This window comes from Lepidochelys kempii, chromosome 21 (assembly GCF_965140265.1).
Source record: "Lepidochelys kempii isolate rLepKem1 chromosome 21, rLepKem1.hap2, whole genome shotgun sequence".
NCBI lineage: Eukaryota > Metazoa > Chordata > Testudines > Cheloniidae > Lepidochelys > Lepidochelys kempii.
In genome coordinates this window covers 19,631,585-19,651,954 of record NC_133276.1, presented here as the reverse complement: position 1 = coordinate 19,651,954, position 20,370 = coordinate 19,631,585, and the positions used below count along the sequence as shown (strand labels likewise).

Below are 20,370 nucleotides of genomic sequence, written 5' to 3'. Positions count from 1 at the left end.
AACTCCCCTGTTTACAGCTCTGTTTGCTAGCTCCTGTGCCACTGCAGCTGTCTGTGCCGCTGCCTGACTGGCTGCTACCTTCATAGGACCCCTTGTCAGTGAAGCCCCGCCCCCAATCAGGGGTCAGCTTCTCTCCCAGCACAAAGCCCCTACACATACAGATACTACCAATACAAAACCAAACACACACACAAATATCTTCTCCTCCAACATAACTCCCACTCAAACTCCCCTGTTTACAGCTCTGTTTGCTAGCTCCTGTGCCACTGCAGCTGTCTGTGCCGCTGCCTGACTGGCTGCTACCTTCATAGGACCCCTTGTCAGTGAAGCCCCGCCCCCAATCAGGGCTCAGCTTCTCTCCCAGCACAAAGCCCCTACACATACAGATACTACCAATGCAAAACCAAACACACACACAAAAATACCTTCTCCTCCAACAGAACTCCCACTCAAACTCCCCTGTTTACAGCTCTGTTTGCTAGCTCCTGTGCCACTGCCTGACTGGCTGCTACCTTTATAGGACCCGTAGTCAGTGAAGCCCCGCCCCTAATCAGGTCTCAGCTTCTCTCCCAGCACGAAGCCCCTGCAAGCCTCTACACATACAGATACTACCAATACAAAACCAAACACACACAAATACCTTCTCCTCCAACAGAACTCCCACTCAAACTCCCCTGTTTACAGCTCTGTTTGCTAGCTCCTGTGACGCTGCAGCTGTCTGTGCCGCTGCCTGACTGGCTGCTCCCTTTATAGGACCCCTAGTCAGTGAAGCCCCGCCCCATAATCAGGGCTCAGCTTCTCTCCCAGCACAAAGCCCCTACACATACAGATACTACCAATACAAAACCAAACACACCAAATACCTTCTCCTCCAACAGAACTCCCACTCAAACTCCCCTGTTTACAGCTCTGTTTGCTAGCTCCTGTGCCGCTGCCTGACTGGCTGCTACCTTTCGGACCCCTTGTCAGTGAAGCCCCGCCCCCTAATCAGGGCTCAACTTCCCTCCCAGCACAAAGCCCCTCCAAGCCTCTACACATACAGATACTACCAATACAAAACCAAACACACACAAATACCTTCTCCTCCAATAGAACTCCCTCTCAAACTCCCCTCTTTACAGCTCTGTTTGCTAGCTCCTGTGCCGCTGCCTGACTGGCTGCTACCTTTATAGGACCCCTAGTCAGGGAAGCCCCGCCCCCTAATCAGGGCTCAGCTTCTCTCCCAGCACATAGCCCCGCCAAGCCCCTACAAATACAGATACTACCAATACAAAACCAAACACGCACACACAAATACCTTCTCCTCCAACAGAACTCCCACTCAAACTCCCCTGTTTACAGCTGTTTGCTAGCTCCTTTGGCGCTGCAGCTGTCTGTTCCGCTTCCTGACTGGCTGCTCCCTTTATAGGACCCCTAGTCAGTGAAGCCCCGCCCCCTAATCAGGGCTCAGCTTCTCTCCCAGCACAAAGCCCCTGCACATACAGATACTACCAATACAAAACCAAACACACACAAATACCTTCTCCTCCAACAGAACTCCCACTCAAACTCCCCTGCTTACAGCTCTGTTTGCTAGCTCCTGTGCCGCTGCACCTGTCTGTTCCACTGCCTGACTGGCTGCTACCTTTATAGGACCCCTAGTCAGTCAAGCCCCGCCCCTTTATCAGGGCTCAGCTTCTCTCCAAGCACAAAGCCCCGCCAAGCCCCTACACATACAGATACTACCAATACAAAACCAAACACACACAAATACCATCTCCTCCAACAGAACTCCCACTCAAACTCCCCTGCTTACAGCTCTGTTTGCTAGCTCCTGTGCCGCTGTCTGACAGGCTGCTACCTTTATAGGACCCCTAGTCAGTGAAGCCCCGCCCCCTAATCAGGGCTCAGCTTCTCTCCCAGCACAAAGCCCCTGCACATACAGATACTGACAATACAAAACCAAACACACACAAATACCTTCTCCAAAAGAACGCCCACTCAAACTCCCCTGTTTACAGCTCTGTTTGCTAGCGCCTCTGCCACTGCAGCTGTCTGTGCCGCTGCCTGACTGGCTGCTCCCTTTACAGGACCCCTAGTCAGTGAAGCCCCGCCCCCTAATCAGGGCCCAGCTTCTCTCCCAGCACAAAGCCCCTCCAAGCCTCTACACATACAGATAATACCAATACAAAAACACACACAAATACCTTCTCCTCCAACAGAACTCCCACTCAAACTCCACTGTTTACTGGTCTGTTTGCTAGCTCCTGTGCCGCTGCCTGACTGGCTGCTAGCTTTATAGGACCCCTAGTCAGTGAAGCCCCGCCCCCTAATCAGGGTCCAGCTTCTCCCCCAGCACAAAGCCCCTCCAAGCCTCTACACATACAGATACTACCAATACAAAACCAAACACACAAATACCTTCTCCTCCAACAGAACTCCCACTCAAACTCCCCTGTTTACAGCTCTGTTTGATAGCTCCTGTGCCGCTGCAGCTGTCTGTGCCGCTGCCTGACTGGCTGCTCCCTTTATAGGACCCCTAGTCAGTGAAGCCCCGCCCCCTAATCAGGGCTCAGCTTCTCTCCCAGCACAAAGCCCCTGCACATACAGATACCACCAATACAAAACCAAACAGACACAAATACCTCCTCCTCCAACAGAACTCCCACTCAAACTCCCCTGTTTACAGCTCTGTTTGCTAGCTCCTGTGCCGCTGCAGCTGTCTGTGCCGCTGCCTGACTGGCTGCTGCCTTTATAGGACCCGTAGTCAGTGAAGCCCCGCCCCCTAATCAGGGCTCAGCTTCTCTCCGAGCACAACGCCCCTCCAAGCCTCTACACATACAGATACCACCAATACAAAACCAAACACACACACAAATACCTTCTCGTCCAACAGAACTCCCACTCAAACTCCCCTGCTTACAGCTCTGTTTGCTAGCTCCTGTGCCGCTGCACCTGTCTGTTCCACTGCCTGATTGGCTGCTACCTTTATAGGACCCCTAGTCAGTCAAGCCCCGCCCCTTTATCAGGGCTCAGCTTCTCTCCAAGCACAAAGCCCCGCCAAGCCCCTACACATACAGATACTAACAATGCAAAACCAAACACGCACAAATACCTTCTCCTCCAACAGAACTCCCACTCAAACTCCCCTGTTTACAGCTCTGTTTCCTAGCTCCTGTGCCGCTGCCTGACTGCCTGCTACCTTTATAGGACCCCTAGTCAGTGAAGCCACGCTCCCTAATCAGGGCTCAGCTTTTTTCCCAGCACAAAGCCCCTACAAGCCCCTACACATACAGATACTACCAATACAAAACCAAACACACACAAATACCTTCTCCTCCAACAGAACTCGCACTCAAACTTCCCTGTTTTCAGCTCTGTTTGCTAGCTCCTGTGCCGCTGCAGCTGTCTGTGCCGCTACCTTTATAGGACCCCTAGTAGGTGAAGCCCCGCCCCTAATCAGGGCTCAGCTTCTCTCCCAACACAAAGCCCCTACTCATACAGATACTACCAATGCAAAACCAAACCAACACACACAAATACCTTCTCCTCCAATAGAACTCCCTCTCAAACTCCCCTCTTTACAGCTCTGTTTGCTGGCTCCTGTGCCGCTGCCTGACTGGCTGCTACCTTTATAGGACCCCTAGTCAGGGAAGCCCCGCCCCCTAATCAGGGCTCAGCTTCTCTCCCAGCACAAAGCCCCTACACCTACAGATACGAGCAATACAAAACCAAACTAACACAAATACCTTCTCCTCCAACAGAACTCCCACTCAAACTCCCCTGTTTACAGCTGTTTGCTAGCTCCTTTGGCGCTGCAGCTGTCTGTTCCGCTGCCTGACTGGCTGCTCCCTTTATAGGACCCCTAGTCAGGGAAGCCCCGCCCCCTAATCAGGGCTCAGCTTCTCTCACAGCACAAAGCCCCTTCAAGCCTCTACACATACATATACTACCAATACAAACGAACACACAAATACCTTCTTCTCCAACAGAACTCCCACTCAAACTCCCCTGCTTACAGCTCTGTTTGCTAGCTCCTGTGCCGCTGCAGCTGTCTGTGCCGCGGCCTGACTGGCTGCTACCTTTATAGGACCCCTACTCAGTGAAGCCCCGCCCCCTAATCAGGGCTCAGCTTCTCTCCCAGCACAAAGCCCCTCCAAGCCTCTACACATACAGATACTACCAATACAAAACCAAACACAAACACCTTCTCCTCCAACAGAACTCCCACTCAAACTCCCCTGTTTACAGCTCTGTTTCCTAGCTCCTGTGCCGCTGCCTGACTGGCTGCTACCTTTATAGGACCCCTAGTCAGTGAAGCCCCGCCCCCTAATCAGGGCTCAGCTTGTCTCCCAGCACAAAGCCCCTCCAAGCCTCTACACATACAGATACTACCAATACAAAACCAAACACACACAAATACCTTCTCCTCCAACAGAACTCGCACTCAAACTTCCCTGTTTTCAGCTCTGTTTGCTAGCTCCTGTGCCGCTGCAGCTGTCTGTGCCGCTACCTTTATAGGACCCCTAGTAGGTGAAGCCCCGCCCCTAATCAGGGATCAGCTTCTCTCCCAACACAAAGCCCCTACTCATACAGATACTACCAATGCAAAACCAAACCAACACACACAAATACCTTCTCCTCCAATAGAACTCCCTCTCAAACTCCCCTCTTTACAGCTCTGTTTGCTAGCTCCTGTGCCGCTGCCTGACTGGCTGCTACCTTTATAGGACCCCTAGTCAGGGAAGCCCCGCCCCCTAATCAGGGCTCAGCTTCTCTCCCAGCACAAAGCCCCTACACATACAGATACTACCAACACAAAACCAAACACACACAAATACCTTCTCCTCCAACAGAACTCCCAGTCAAACTCCCCTGCTTACAGCTCTATTTGCTGGCTCCTGTGCCGCTGCCTGACTGGCTCCTACCTTTATAGGACCCCTAGTCAGTCAAGCCCCGCCCCCTAATCAGGGCTCAGCTTCTCTCACAGCACAAAGCCCGTACACATACAGATACTACCAATACAAAACCAAACACACACGAATACCTTCTCCTCCAACAGAACTCCCACTCAAACTCCCCTGCTTACAGCTCTGTTTGCTGGCTCCTGTGCCGCTGCCTGACTGGCTCCTACCTTTATAGGACCCCTAGTCAGTGAAGCCCCGCCCCCTAATCAGGGCTCAGCTTCTCTCACAGCACAAAGCCCCTTCAAGCCTCTACACATACATATACTACCAATACAAAAGAACACACGAATACCTTCTCCTCCAACAGAACTCCCACTCAAACTCCCCTGCTTACAGCTCTGTTTGCTAGCTCCTGTGCCGCTGCACCTGTCTGTTCCACTGCCTGACTGGCTGCTACCTTTATAGGACCCCTAGTCAGTCAACCCCGCCCCTTTATCAGGGCTCAGCTTCTCTCCAAGCACAAAGCCCCGCCAAGCCCCTACACATACAGATACTAACAATACAAAACCAAACACGCACAAATACCTTCTCCTCCAACAGAACTCCCACTCAAACTCCCCTGTTCACAGCTCTGTTTGCTAGCTCCTGTGCCGCTGCAGCTGTCTGTGCCGCGGCCTGACTGGCTGCTACCTTTATAGGACCCCTACTCAGTGAAGCCCCGCCCCCTAATCAGGGCTCAGCTTCTCTCCCAGCACAAAGCCCCTCCAAGCCTCTACACATACAGATACTACCAGTACAAAACCAAACACAAACACCTTCTCCAACAGAACTCCCACTCAAACTCCCCTGTTTACAGCTCTGTTTCCTAGCTCCTGTGCCGCTGCCTGACTGCCTGCTACCTTTATAGGACCCCTAGTCAGTGAAGCCCCGCCCCCTAATCAGGGCTCAGCTTGTTTCCCAGCACAAAGCCCCTACAAGCCCCTACACATACAGATACTACCAATACAAAACCAAACTAACACAAACACGTTGTCCTCCAACATCACTCCCGCTCAAACTCCCCTGTTTACAGCTCTGTTTGCTAGCTCCTGTGCCGCTGCCTGACTGGCTGCTACCTTTATAGGTCCCCTAGTCAGTGAAGCCCCGCCCCCTAATCAGGGCTCAGCTTCTCTCCCAGCACAAAGCCCCTCCAAGCCTCTACACATACAGATACTACCAATACAAAACCAAACACAAACACCTTCTCCTCCAACACAACTCCCACTCAAACTCCCCTGTTTACAGCTCTGTTTCCTAGCTCCTGTGCCGCTGCCTGACTGGCTGCTACCTTTATAGGACCCCTAGTCAGTGAAGCCCCGCCCCCTAATCAGGGCTCAGCTTGTTTCCCAGCACAAAGCCCCTACAAGCCCCTACACATACAGATACTACCAATACAAAACCAAACTAACACAAACACGTTGTCCTCCAACATCACTCCCGCTCAAACTCCCCTGTTTACAGCTCTGTTTGCTAGCTCCTGTGCCGCTGCAGCTGTCTGTGCCGCTGCCTGACTGGCTGCTACCTTTACAGGACCCCTCGTCAGTGAAGCCCCGCCTTCTAATCAGGGCTCAGCTTCTCTCCCAGCACAAAGACCCTCCAAGCCTCTACACATACTGATACTACCAATACAAAACCAAACACACACAAATACCTTCTCCTCCAACAGAACTCCCCTTTTTACAGCTCTGTTTGCTAGCTTCTGTGCCACTGCAGCTGTATGTGCCGCTGCCTGACTGGCTGCTACCTTGATAGGACCCCTGGTCAGTGAAGCCCCGCCTTCTAATCAGGGCTCAGCTTCTCTCCCAGCACAAAGACCCTCCAAGCCTCTACACATACTGATACTACCAATACAAAACCAAACACACACAAATACCTTCTCCTCCAACACAACTCCCACTCAAACTCCCCTGCTTACAGCTCTGTTTGCTAGCTCCTATGCCGCTGTCTGACAGGCTGCTACCTTTATAGGACCCCTAGTCAGTGAAGCCCCGCCCCCTAATCAGGGCTCAGCTTCTCTCCCAGCACAAAGCCCCTGCACATACAGATACTGACAATACAAAACCAAACACACACAAATACCTTCTCCAAAAGAACGCCCACTCAAACTCCCCTGTTTACAGCTCTGTTTGCTAGCGCCTGTGCCACTGCAGCTGTCTGTGCCGCTGCCTGACTGGCTGCTCCCTTTATAGGACCCCTAGTCAGTGAAGCCCCGCCCCCTAATCAGGGCCCAGCTTCTCTCCCAGCACAAAGCCCCTCCAAGCCTCTACACATACAGATAATACCAGTACAAAAACACACACAAATACCTTCTCCTCCAACAGAACTCCCACTCAAACTCCCCTGTTTACTGGTCTGTTTGCTAGCTCCTGTGCCGCCGCCTGACTGGCTGCTAGCTTTATAGGACCCCTAGTCAGTGAAGCCCCGCCCCCTAATCAGGGTCCAGCTTCTCCCCCAGCACAAAGCCCCTCCAAGCCTCTACACATACAGATACTACCAATACAAAACCAAACACACAAATACCTTCTCCTCCAACAGAACTCCCACTCAAACTCCCCTGTTTACAGCTCTGTTTGATAGATCCTGTGCCGCTGCAGCTGTCTGTGCCGCTGCCTGACTGGCTGCTCCCTTTATAGGACCCCTAGTCAGTGAAGCCCCGCCCCCTAATCAGGGCTCAGCTTCTCTCCCAGCACAAAGCCCCTGCACATACAGATACCACCAATACAAAACCAAACAGACACAAATACCTTCTCCTCCAACAGAACTCCCACTCAAACTCCCCTGCTTACAGCTCTGTTTGCTGGCTCCTGTGCCGCTGCCTGACTGGCTCCTACCTTTATAGGACCCCTAGTCAGTGAAGCCCCGCCCCCTAATCAGGGCTCAGCTTCTCTCACAGCACAAAGCCCCTTCAAGCCTCTACACATACATATACTACCAATACAAAAGAACACACAAATACCTTCTCCTCCAACAGAACTCCCACTCAAACTCCCCTGCTTACAGCTCTGTTTGCTAGCTCCTGTGCCGCTGCACCTGTCTGTTCCACTGCCTGACTGGCTGCTACCTTTATAGGACCCCTAGTCAGTCAAGCCCCGCCCCTTTATCAGGGCTCAGCTTCTCTCCAAGCACAAAGCCCCGCCAAGCCCCTACACATACAGATACTAACAATGCAAAACCAAACACGCACAAATACCTTCTCCTCCAACAGAACTCCCACTCAAACTCCCCTGTTTACAGCTCTGTTTCCTAGCTCCTGTGCCGCTGCCTGACTGGCTCCTACCTTTATAGGACCCCCTAGTCAGTGAAGCCCCGCCCCCTAATCAGGGCTCAGCTTGTTTCCCAGCACAAAGCCCCTCCAAGCCTCTACACATACTGATACTACCAATACAAAACCAAACACACACAAATACCTTCTCCTCCAACAGAACTCCCCTTTTTACAGCTCTGTTTGCTAGCTTCTGTGCCACTGCAGCTGTATGTGCCGCTGCCTGACTGGCTGCTACCTTGATAGGACCCCTGGTCAGTGAAGCCCCGCCTTCTAATCAGGGCTCAGCTTCTCTCCCAGCACAAAGACCCTCCAAGCCTCTACACATACAGATACTACCAATACAAAACCAAACACACACAAATACCTTCTCCTCCAACACAACTCCCACTCAAACTCCCCTGTTTACAGCTCTGTTTGCTAGCTCCTGTGCCACTGCAGCTGTCTGTTCCACTGCCTGACTGGCTGCTACCTTTATAGGACCCCTAGTCAGTCAAGCCCCGCCCCTTTATCAGGGCTCAGCTTCTCTCCAAGCACAAAGCCCCGCCAAGCCCCTACACATACAGATACTACCAGTACAAAACCAAACACACACAAATACCATCTCCTCCAACAGAACTCCCACTCAAACTCCCCTGCTTACAGCTCTGTTTGCTAGCTCCTGTGCCGCTGTCTGACAGGCTGCTACCTTTATAGGACCCCTAGTCAGTGAAGCCCCGCCCCCTAATCAGGGCTCAGCTTCTCTCCCAGCACAAAGCCCCTGCACATACAGATACTGACAATACAAAACCAAACACACACAAATACCTTCTCCAAAAGAACGCCCACTCAAACTCCCCTGTTTACAGCTCTGTTTGCTAGCGCCTGTGCCACTGCAGCTGTCTGTGCCGCTGCCTGACTGGCTGCTCCCTTTATAGGACCCCTAGTCAGTGAAGCCCCGCCCCCTAATCAGGGCCCAGCTTCTCTCCCAGCACAAAGCCCCTCCAAGCCTCTACACATACAGATAATACCAATACAAAACCAAACACACAAATACCTTCTCCTCCAACAGAACTCCCACTCAAACTCCCCTGTTTACAGCTCTGTTTGCTGGCTCCTGTGCCGCTGCCTGACTGGCTCCTACCTTTATAGGACCCCTAGTCAGTGAAGCCCCGCCCCCTAATCAGGGCTCAGCTTCTCTCCGAGCACAACGCCCCTCCAAGCGTCTACACATACAGATACCACCAATACAAAAGAACACACAAATACCTTCTCCTCCAACTGAACTCCCACTCAAACTCCCCTGCTTACAGCTCTGTTTGCTAGCTCCTGTGCCGCTGCACCTGTCTGTTCCACTGCCTGACTGGCTGCTACCTTTATAGGACCCCTAGTCAGTCAAGCCCCGCCCCTTTATCAGGGCTCAGCTTCTCTCCAAGCACAAAGCCCCGCCAAGCCCCTACACATACAGATACTAACAATGCAAAACCAAACACGCACAAATACCTTCTCCTCCAACAGAACTCCCACTCAAACTCCCCTGTTTACAGCTCTGTTTCCTAGCTCCTGTGCCGCTGCCTGACTGCCTGCTACCTTTATAGGACCCCTAGTCAGTGAAGCCCCGCCCCCTAATCAGGGCTCAGCTTTTTTCCCAGCACAAAGCCCCTACAAGCCCCTACACATACAGATACTACCAATACAAAACCAAACTAACACAAACACCTTCTCCTCCAACATCACTCCCGCTCAAACTCCCCTGTTTACAGGTCTGTTTGCTAGCTCCTGTGCCGCTGCCTGACTGGCTGCTACCTTTGTAGGTCCCCTAGTCAGTGAAGCCCCGCCCCCTAATCAGGGCTCAGCTTCTCTCCCAGCACAAAGCCCCTCCAAGCCTCTACACATACAGATACTACCAATACAAAACCAAACACACACAAATACCTTCTCCTCCAACAGAACTCCCTCTCAAACTCCCCTCTTTACAGCTCTGTTTGCTAGCTCCTGTGCCGCTGCCTGACTGGCTGCTACCTTTATAGGACCCCTAGTCAGGGAAGCCCCGCCCCCTAATCAGGGCTCAGCTTCTCTCCCAGCACAAAGCCCCTACACCTACAGATACGAACAATACAAAACCAAACTAACACAAATACCTTCTCCTCCAACAGAACTCCCACTCAAACTCCCCTGCTTACAGCTCTGTTTGCTAGCTCCTGTGCCGCTGCAGCTGTCTGTGCCGCGGCCTGACTGGCTGCTACCTTTATAGGACCCCTAGTCAGTGAAGCCCCGCCCCCTAATCAGGGCTCAGCTTGTCTCCCAGCACAAAGCCCCTCCAAGCCTCTACACATACAGATACTACCAATACAAAACCAAACACACACAAATACCTTCTCCTCCAACAGAACTCCCACTCAAACTTCCCTGTTTTCAGCTCTGTTTGCTAGCTCCTGTGCCGCTGCAGCTGTCTGTGCCGCTACCTTTATAGGACCCCTAGTAGGTGAAGCCCCGCCCCCTAATCAGGGCTCAGTTTCTCTCCCACCACAAAGCCCCTACACATACAGATACTACCAATACAAAACCAAACACACACAAATACCTTCTCCTCCAACAAAACTCCAAGTCAAACTCCCCTGCTTACAGCTCTATTTGCTGGCTCCTGTGCCGCTGCCTGACTGGCTCCTACCTTTATAGGACCCCTAGTCAGCGAAGCCCCGCCCCCTAATCAGGGCTCAGCTTCTCTCCCAGCTCAAAGCCCCTCCAAGCCTCTACACACACAGATACCACCAATACAAAACCAAACACACACACAAATACCTTCTCCTCCAACAGAACTCCCACTCAAACTGCCCTGTTTACAGCTCTGTTTGCTAGCTCCTGTGCCCCTGCCTGACTGGCTGCTACCTTTATAGGACCCCTCGTCCGGGAAGCCCCGCCCCCTAATCAGGGCTCAGCTTCTCTCCCAGCACAAAGCCCCTACACATACAGATACTAACAATACAAAACCAAACACACACAAATACCTTCTCCTTCAACAGAATTCCCACTCAAACTCCCCTGTTTACAGCTCTGTTTGCTAGCTCCAGTGCCGCTGCAGCTGTCTGTGCCGCTGCCTGACTGGCTGGTACCTTTATAGGACCCCTAGTCAGTGAAGACCCGCCCCCTAATCAGGGCTCAGCTTCTCTCCAAGCACAAAGCCCCTCCAAGCCTCTCCACATACAGATACTACCAATACAAAAACAAACACACACAAACACCTTCTCCTCCAACAGAACTCCCCCTCAAACGCCCCTGTTTACAGCTCTGTTTGCTAGCTCCTGTGCCGCTGCCTGACTGGCTGCTCCCTTTTTGGGACCCCTAGTCAGTGAAGCCCAGCCCCCTAATCACGGCTCAGCTTCTCTCCCAGCACAAAGCCCCGACACATACAGATACTACCAATACAAAAACAAACACACACAACTACCTTCTCCTCCAACAGAACTCCTACTCAAACCCCCCTGTTTACAGCTCTGTTTGCTAATTCCTGTGCCGCTGAAGCTGCCTGACTGTCTGCTACCTTTATAGGACCCCTAGTCAGTGAAGCCCCGCCCCCTAATCAGGGCTCAGCTTCTCTCCCACCACAAAGCCCCTCCAAGCCTCTACACCTACAGATATTACCAATACAAAACCAAACACACACAAATACCTTCTCCTCCAACAGAACTCCCACTCAAACTCCCCTGTTTACAGCTCTGTTTGCTACCTCCTGTGCCGCTGAAACTGCCTGACTGTCTGCTACCTTTATAGGACCCCTAGTCAGTGAAGCCCCGCCCCCTAATCAGGGCTCAGCTTCTCTCCCACCACAAAGCCCCTCCAAGCCTCTACACATACAGATATTACCAATACAAAACCAAACACACACAAATACCTTTTCCTCCAACAGAACTCCCACTCAAACTCCCCTGTTTACAGCTCTGTTTGCTAGCTCCTGTGCCGCTGCAGCTGTCTGTGCCGCTACCTTTATAGGATCCCTAGTCAGTGAAGCCCCGCCCCCTAATCAGGGCTCAGCTTCTCTCCCAGCACAAAGCCCCTACACATACAGATACTACCAATACAAAACCAAACACACACAAATACCTTCTCCTCCAACAGAACTCCCACTCAAACTCCCCTGTTTACAGCTCTGTTTGCTAGCTCCTGTGCCGCTGCAGCTGTCTGTGCCGCTACCTTTATAGGACCCCTGGTCAGTGAAGCCCCGCCCCCTAATCAGGGGTCAGCTTCTCTCCCAGCACAAAGCCCCGCCAAGCCTCTACACATACAGATACTACCAATACAAAACCAAACACACACAAATACCTTCTCCTCCAACAGAACTCCCACTCAAACTCCCCTCTTCACAGCTCTGTTTGCTAGCTCCTCTGCAGCTGTCTGTGCCGCTGCCTGACTGGCTGCTACCTTTATAGGACCCCTAGTCAGTGAACCCCGCCCCCTAATCAGGGCTCAGCTTCTCCCAGCACAAAGCCCCTACAAGCCTCTACACATACAGATACTACCAATACAAAACCAAACACACACAAATACCTTCTCCTCCAACAGAACTCCCACTCAAACTCCCCTGTTTACACCTCTGTTTGCTAGCTCCTGTGCCGCTACCTGACTGGCTGCTACCTTTATAGGACCCATAGTCAGTGAAGCCCCGCCCCCTAATCAGGGCTCAGCTTCTCTCCGAGCACAAAGCCCCTCCAAGCCTCTACACATACAGATACTACCAATACAAAACCAAACACACACAAATACCTTCTCCTCCAACGGAACTCCCACTCAAACTCCCCTGTTTACAGCTCTGTTTTCTAGCTCCTATGCCGCTGCAGCTGTCTGTGCCGTTACCTTTATAGGACCCCTAGTCAGTGAAGTCCCGCCCCCTAATCAGGGCTCAGCTTCTCTCCCATCACGAAGCCCCTCCAAGCCTCTACACATACAGATACTAACAATACAAAACCAAACAAACACAAACACCTTCTCCTCCAACAGAACTCCCACTCAAACTCCCCTGTTCACAGCTCTGTTTGCTAGCTCCTGTGCCGCTGCAGCTGTCTGTAGTCCTAAAGCCTTTGCAAAAGGTTTCTGGGGAGGGCAGCCTTATTGTGTCCTTCATGGTAGGACATTTTACCATTCCAGGCCAGTAACACGTACTCGGGAATCATTGTAGAACAAAGCATTGCAGTGTATGTTTGCTGGCATTCAAACAACATCCATTCTTTATCTCTCTGTGTTATCCTCAGGAGAGTGAGATATAATTCATGATCACCTGGTTGAAATAGAGTGCTTTTCTTCAGGGGACACTCAGAGGAGCCCATTCCTGCTGGGCTGTTTGCCTGTGGCTAAACAGAAATGTTCCCCGCTGTTAGCCACAGGGAGGGGGGAAGGTTGAGGGGGTAGTCACGCGGTGGGAGGAGGCACTATGCGACCTTGTAACGAAAGCACATGTGCTATGTATGTAATGTTAACAGCAGGGTTTACCCTGAAAGAGTGTAGCCACTGTTTTATAAAATGTGTCTGTTTAAATACCGCTGTCCCTTTTTTTTTCTCCACCAGCTGCATGTGTTTCAATGATCACAGGATCTTCTCCTTCCCAGAGGCTAGTGAAGCTTAGAAAGAAAAAAAAACGCACTCGCGATGAAATGTTCTCCGAGCTCATGCTGTCCTCCCCCACTGACAGAGCACATACAAATGCGAGGAGGCAAATAATGTCAGAGTGCAGGAAAGCACAAAATGACCGGGAGGAGAGGTGGCGGGCTGAAGAGAGTAAGTGGCAGGCTGAAGACAGGGCTGAAGCTCAAATGTGGCGGCAGCGTGATGAGAGGAGGCAGGATTCAATGCTGAGGCTGCTGCAGGACCAAACCAGTATGCTCCAGTGTATGGTTGAGCTGCAGCAAAGGCAGCTGGAGCACAGACTGCCACTGCAGCCCCTCTGTAACCAACCGCCCTCCTCCCCAAGTTCCATAGCCTCCACACCCAGACGCCAAGAACGCGGTGGGGGGGCCTCCGGCCAACCAGCCACTCCACCACAGAGGATTGCCCCAAAAAAAGAAGGCTGTCATTCAATAAATTTTAAAGTTGTAAACTTTTAAAGTGCTGTGCTTAAAGTGCTGTGTGGCATTTTCCTTCCCTCCTCCACCACCCCTCCTGGGCTACCTTGGTAGTCATCCCCCTATTTGTGTGATGAATGAATAAAGAATGCATGAATGTGAAGCAACAATTACTGTATTGCCTCTGCAAGCGGTAATTGAAGGGAGGAGGGGCGGGTGGTTAGCTTACAGGGAAGTAGAGTGAACCAAGGGGCGGGGGGTTTCATCAAGGAGAAACAAACAGAACTTTCACACCGTAGCCTGGCCAGTCATGAAACTGGTTTTCAAAGCTTCTCTGATGCGTACCACGCCCTCCTGTGCTCTTCTAACCGCCCTAGTGTCTGGCTGCGCGTAACCAGCAGCCAGGCGATTTGCCTCAACCTCCCACCCCGCCATAAATGTCTCCCCCTTACTCTCACAGATATTGTGGAGCACACAGCAAGCAGTAATAACAGTGAGAATATTGGTTTCGCTGAGGTCTAAGCGAGTCAGTAAACTGCGCCAGCGCGCCTTTAAACATCCAAATGCACATTCTACCACCATTCTGCACTTGCTCAGCCTGTAGTTGAACAGCTCCTGACTACTGTCCAGGCTGCCTGTGTACGGCTTCATGAGCCATGGGATTAAGGGGTAGGCTGGGTCCCCAAGGATACATATAGGCATTTCAACATCCCCAACAGTTATTTTCTGGTCTGGGAAGAAAGTCCCTTCCTGCAGCTTTTGAAACAGACCAGAGTTCCTGAAGATGCGAGCGTCATGTACCTTTCCCGGCCATCCCACGTTGATGTTGGTGAAACGTCCCTTGTGATCCACCAGAGCTTGCAGCACTATCGAAAAGTACCCCTTGCGGTTTATGTACTCGGCAGCTTGGTGCTCCGGTGCCAAGATAGGGATATGGGTTCCGTCTATAGCCCCACCACAGTTAGGGAATCCCATTGCAGCAAAGCCATCCACTATGACCTGCACATTTCCCAGGGTCACTACCCTTGATATCAGCAGATCTTTGATTGCATGGGCTACTTGCATCACAGCAGCCCCCACAGTAGATTTGCCCACTCCAAATTGATTCCCGACTGATCGGTAGCTGTCTGACGTTGCAAGCTTCCACAGGGCTATCGCCACTCGCTTCTCAACTGTGAGGGCTGCTCTCATCTTGGTATTCATGCGCCTCAGGGCAGGGGAAAGCAAGTCACAAAGTTCCATGAAAGTGCCCTTACGCATGCGAAAGTTTAGCAGCCACTGGGAATCGTCCCAGACCTGCAACACTATGCGGTTCCACCAGTCTGTGCTTGTTTCCCGAGCCCAGAATCGGCGTTCCACAGCATGAACCTGCCCCATTAGCACCATGATGCATGCATTGGCAGGGCTCATGCTTTCAGAGAAATCTGTGTCCATGTCCTGATCACTCACGTGACCGCGCTGACATCGCCTCCTCACCCGGTATCGCTTTGCCAGGTTCTGGTGCTGCATATACTGCTGGATAATGTGTGTGGTGTTTAATGTGCTCCTAATTGCCAAAGTGAGCTGAGCGGCCTCCATGCTTGCCTTGGTATGGCGTCCGCACAGAAAAAAGGCACGGAACGATTGTCTGCCGTTGCTCTGACGCAGGGAGGGGCGACTGATGACACGGCTTACAGGGTTGGCTTCAGGGAGCTAAAATCAACAAAGGGGGTGTCTTTACATCAAGGAGTATTTCAGGCAGGACTTCACGGAGGGTTCCAATAAGAAATGGTGCACCTAAGTTATCGTTCTTATTGGAACAAGAAGGTTAGCCTGGCCTCTGATTGATACATGGCTAGATTTACCTCGCTGCACCTTCTCTGTGAGTGACTGCAGTGTGACCTAGAAGAATGAGTCCCCTAGACAGGGGAGGGGGGGAAGCAAATGAGTACAAAACAAATCTGGTCTATTTCTTGTTTTGACCCACTCTATCTATCTTTTACATCTTTGGCTGGCAGCAGACGGTGCAGAAGGACTGCATGCCATCCACATCTCATGGCTGCTCGGCAGAAGATGGTACAATACGACTACTAGCAATCCTCATCTCTTGCCTGCCTGGCAGAAGATGGTACAGTACGACTGCTAGCAGTCCGTATCGCCTGCCTGCTCACCATAAGACGGTTCAATAGGACTGACTGCAGGACTAAAGAGAATGACCTGGTCAAGTCACTCCAAATTTAGTCCCTGCGCCCATGTCTGCCCAGGCGCTCCCAACCGACGTGGCCAGGAGCACCTCGGACATGACGATGACGGCTACCAGTCGTACTGTACCATCTGCTACCACAAGGCAAGGGGTTGCTGCTACTGTGTAGCAATGCCATACCGCGTCTGCCAGCACCCAGGAGACATAGGGTGACGGTTACCTGAGCGGGCTCCATGCTTGCCGTGGTATGGCGTCTGCACAGGTAACTCAGAAAAAAAGGCACGAAACGATTGTCTGCCCTTGCTTTCACGGAGGGAGGGAGGGAACGGGGGGCCTGACGATATGTACCCAGAACCACTCGTGACAATGTTTTAGCCCCATCAGGCATTGGGATCTCAACCCAGAATTCCAATGGGCAGCAGAGACTGCGGGAACTGTGGGATAGCTACCCACAATGCAAAGCTCCGGAAGTCGACTCTAGCCTCGGTACTGTGCAAGCGCTCCGCCGAGTTAATGCACTTAATGCACTTAATGCACTTAGAGCATTTTCTGTGGGGACACACACACTCGAATATATAAAACCGATTTCTAAAAAAACCAACTTCTATAAATTCGACCTTATTCCGTAGTGTAGATATACCCTAACACGGCTGCTACTCTGACACTTGATACAGTTACACAATTGTTAGATGAGCTTTTTAATCCAAAGATCTATTTGAAGCCCCACATTGGAAACTAGGGAAAACTGGTATAATTACTGTTTGAAATGGATAAAGATCAGACAGATTTGGTTATTGCTTGAAAACAAGTTCAATATAAAATGTATTTTATAAACAATTGGTTAATAATTTGGAGCTTTCCTGAAAGTTTTATTACTGGAGGCAGGCATGGCCAGTGCAAGGATGTTTTGCGCCCTAAGTGAAACTTCCACCTTGTGCCCGTCCCCCCCCCAAGCCCTGTGGCAGCTCCCCTCCGCCCTGAGGCGCCCCCCCCGCAGCAGCTCCGCCCCAGCTCACCTCTGCTCTGCCTCCTCCGCGATCATGCCCCCGCTGCCACTTCTCCCGCCTCCCAGGTCTGAGGCACCAATCAGCTGTTTGGTGGGCAAGCCTGGGAGGGAGAGAAGCCGAGCAGGGCATTGCTCAGGAGAGGAGGTAGAGCAGAGATGAGCTGGGGTGGGGAGCAGTTCCCCTGTGCGCTGCCCCCTCCCCCCAGGTACTTGCTGCAGGTGGCCCTCCCCGCGCCCCCCCAGCCCCAGCTCACCTCCACTCCACCGCCTCCCCAGAGCGCACTTTTGGCCGCCCCCAACCGCTTGGCGCCCTAGGCGGCTGCCTACTTTACCTAGTGGTTGCACCGGCCCTGGAGGAAGGAAGCGTGAACCACCAAACTCAGTGTCTTCATGTTCATGGCAAGGGTCAGTGTCCATATTATTCTAAATAAGGAGGATTTTGATCACATATTTGTAGATTTATAATGAAACAAGCTATTTCCTGTCCTTACAGAGCAGCTGCGAGCTCTGGAGAAGAAAAGCAAACCGGGCAACGCGGCGAAGCAGCTTCCTACGCGTAAAGCCTCCATCCCCCCTGCCCGTGAGGGGCTCTCGGCTGGTTCCCCCGTTGGCGCTGCGGGGTGACGGACTCCCCGGCCTGGGACCCCACGAAGGAGAAGCTTTGTGGAGGGGCTCAGCCAGCCCTACCGAGGCTGCCAACGCGGGACCCCGACTCCCCGCACCCTCTGAAGGCGGCATGTCCTGGGCCCACAGCGTCACGCCAGACACGCGGTTCTGCTGCAGACTCGGGGGTCGGGGACTCCGCGGTGCTCAGGGCAAACCCGGGTCCATGACACGCTGGGGCCGGGGGGCGGGTGCGAACCCTGGGGCACTCGGGCACTGGGTGTCCCAGGCCAGCCCCGCCCCAGCCCCGGGACCGGGCAGGGAGGCAGCACAGCCAGAGGCACCGCGAGTCACCCCCTGGCGGGGCCGGGCTGCAGCGGCAGGGTCTGGGTGCAGCGCCCGGATATGACTGCCTTGGCTGGGGTTTGGGGGACCCCGGGCTCCTCCCGCCTCATTCCCCCGGCCCGCAGCACCCCTAGAGCCCCACCAGGAGCACTGACCGGAAGTGAGGGGCGGACGCGGGCGCGCAACGGACCGGCGGCAGGGAGCGGAAATACGTTGCCCCGGTGCCCGCTCCTTTCGAGTCCCACTGGGAACTTCCGGTTCGGCAGTGACCTCTTCCGGGAATCGCTCTAACGGACCCCCAGCGGGTGAAGCGCACCCCGCCATTTCCCTGGCTGGGGAGCGAGTGGAGCAGGGACCGGGCAGGGCCGGGGAGTGCGTGGGCAGGAGGGGCAGGGCTGGGGGTCCCCGCTGCAGTGCACTGGCTGGAGCCCGCCCCCCGCAGCGCGCTGGGGCGGGGCGAGGAGACAACATCTCCCCGGGGGGGGCCTCCCCAGCTTCATGGCAGCTTCTGCTTCCGGCGTCGCCCTGCCGGCCCCTCGCTCGAAAGATGGGAAGGTGGGGCAGGGCCTGGCAGCGACTGGCGGGAGATGGAGGCAGGGGAGAAACCACATCTCCCATGATGCACTGGGGCCTGCAGCAGGTGGGGGAGACCCTATATCTCCCATGATGCACTGGCTCACTCCCTCTCCCCGCCCAGCTCAGGGGCAGCCTCACCCAGTTACTGAGCTTGTGGCCCCGGGATTTCCCCTCCCCTGCCCTGCGCCTCCCCCACAGTCTCCATAGGGTTTGCAGGTGGGGTGCCTTTGTGGGTTGGGGTTAGGGGAAGATGGGAGGGGCTGGGGGCAACTCAGGTTGTGAGGGTGGCCACTCACGTGTTCCCAGAATGCCAGGGAGACAGGGCGGGGGAGGTAATGACTGTTATAGGAGCAACTTCTCTTGGGGAGAGAGACAAGCTTTTGAGCCAGGCAGGGTTCTTCTTCAGGGCTGGGAGAGGGTCTCAGAGCTGCCAAGCCAGAGGGGGTACTTGGGACCTTATCAGACTGGCTCAGTGAAGATGGGGTGTTGACAGACCAATACAGACGCTCTCCAGAGAATGGAGCAGCTTCCGCCCATACAGCTAGGCAATGAGCATTTCCCACAGCCTGGAGCCAAGGGGGAGGCGGCAGCTGCTGTTCTAGCTCCTCAGGGACAGCCCTGTCACCCAACAGACACTTCTCACTCAGCCACAGCTAAGGGTGTTGGGTTCCTCTGGTGGGAGTGTGGAGCAGCCATTTGTTTTCCTGTTCGCACTCCTCTGCGGTATGAAAATCGGGGAGGGGAGGCAGAAGCCCCACTTCCCTCCCTAAATGATGTCCATTAGGGGAAGCCAGGACAACAGGGTGGGGTGGCAAGTGGTGGCCAGACTCTTGCCCCAGGGTAGAGTGTAGCTCAGGGTCCAGCTCAACTTTCTCCCTGTACCACTGGCCCCTCGTCCCCTTCCACCACTAGGTCAACCCGGGAACTAAGGCAGGAATAGAGTGAGGAAGCAAGTCAAGCTGAGCAAGGCAGGCAAAAGCGAGTCTTGCCATCATGGGCCTCTCACAACGATGTCCTTTTTGTGTGCCACAGCTGACAAAAACATCCCGGACAGAGAAGCAGCAGGCCAAAAGAGAGCCATGGAGCTCCCGAAGTAGCTCAGTTGGGAGAGCATTAGACTGAAGATCTAAAAGTCCCTGGTTCAATCCCAGGCTTTGGCAGGCCCTTTCCTCCTCCTTTGTGCAGGGGTGGCTTGTTTTCTGGGAGGGCATTGGCACCTTTACCTGAGGCGGGTCCCTGATTTTGAGCTTCCCAGCAGGACAACAGAACAACAACTGGCCCACCTGACCTTTAACAGTAAGAGAAGGGAGCTGTCTTTCCCTGGCAACTTATTGGTGGACCCAATATGGCAGGAAGAGAGTGAAGTAGGGCAGCCGTCAGGAAGGGTGTGGGGCAGTGACAGGCAGGGATTGGGGTCGAAAGCTCCTCTGCACAGTTTG

At 53.3% G+C, this 20,370-nt stretch overlaps 1 non-coding gene across 1 annotated transcript; it reads left to right on the top strand.

The window, feature by feature from the left end:
- Positions 1–20,018: 20,018 nt before the first annotated feature.
- On the top strand, positions 20,019–20,091 carry TRNAF-GAA (transfer RNA phenylalanine (anticodon GAA)). The gene has a single exon. It is a non-coding gene; the product is annotated as a tRNA-Phe (tRNA).
- The last annotated feature ends 279 nt before the right edge of the window (positions 20,092–20,370 follow it).